The sequence below is a fragment of the Trichechus manatus genome, unplaced genomic scaffold (genome assembly GCF_000243295.1).
Source record: "Trichechus manatus latirostris isolate Lorelei unplaced genomic scaffold, TriManLat1.0 scaffold00097, whole genome shotgun sequence".
Classification (NCBI taxonomy): domain Eukaryota; kingdom Metazoa; phylum Chordata; class Mammalia; order Sirenia; family Trichechidae; genus Trichechus; species Trichechus manatus.
Window position 1 is genome coordinate 10,342,974 of NW_004444033.1, and position 994 is coordinate 10,343,967.

Sequence of the window (994 nt, forward strand, 5' to 3'; positions counted from 1 at the left end):
ACTTGAAAAGGAAGGACTCAAGACGACTCCTCCAACTTCCATCAGGGGCTCCAGAGTGATTTTCTGAACACAAATCAAGCCATCCGTATTGCCTCCCTCCTTCAACAATAAACCCTCAGTGGTTTCTCATTGCTTAACAAACAAATTCTAAACCCTGTAGCCAGGCAAAACTGGCGTCCCTGATTTTCTCCTGCTTTTCTCTCCAGAAGATTCCCTCGGCATGCCTCCTTCACCAACTGTTAGGAGCCTCTTCTTCGTGCCCCCAGCATGTGCCCCTGTGTACATGGTGTCTATCATATCACTAACCTTATACTGAAATCCCCTGCACACTTGTCCACAAAATCCTCAGGGGTAAGGACTTTTGACTTGCCTACCATTTTATTTCCTCTGCCTGGATCCTTGTTTCTTGAAGCTTGATCCTTGGACCAGGAGCATTGGCATCATCTGGAAGCTTCTTAGAAATGCAGAATCTCGGCCCCACCCTGGACCTAGTGGACCAGAATCTGCATTTTAGCCACAAGCTCTCCAGCTGACTTGTATGCACATTAGAGTTTGATAATATGGCTCATTCCCTGGCATACAGTAGGCACTCATTGAATGTTGTACTGAATAGAACAAGCAAACCAATCCAGACTCCTCAGAGCTCAACAATGATTTCCTTTCACCAAATAGATGTGAGTCTCAAAGGTAACTCCACTGCCGTAAATTAAACCCGCATAGGAAACCCTGGTGGCATAGTGGTTAAGTGCTACGGCCGCTAACCAAAAGGTTGGCAGTTCGCATCTAACAGGCACTCCTTGGAAACTCTATGGGGCAATTCTACCCTGTCCTATAGGGTTGCTATGAGTCGAACTAGATGGCAACAGGTTTGGTTTGTACACTCTGGAAGTGTTTAAAGGGCCTGCCACCACAGGATGGGTGACACCTGTTGAAAGTAACATAGATTCTGTGGTTACCTCTACTTCTAGACGGGAACTAAGAATATCCAAGATTT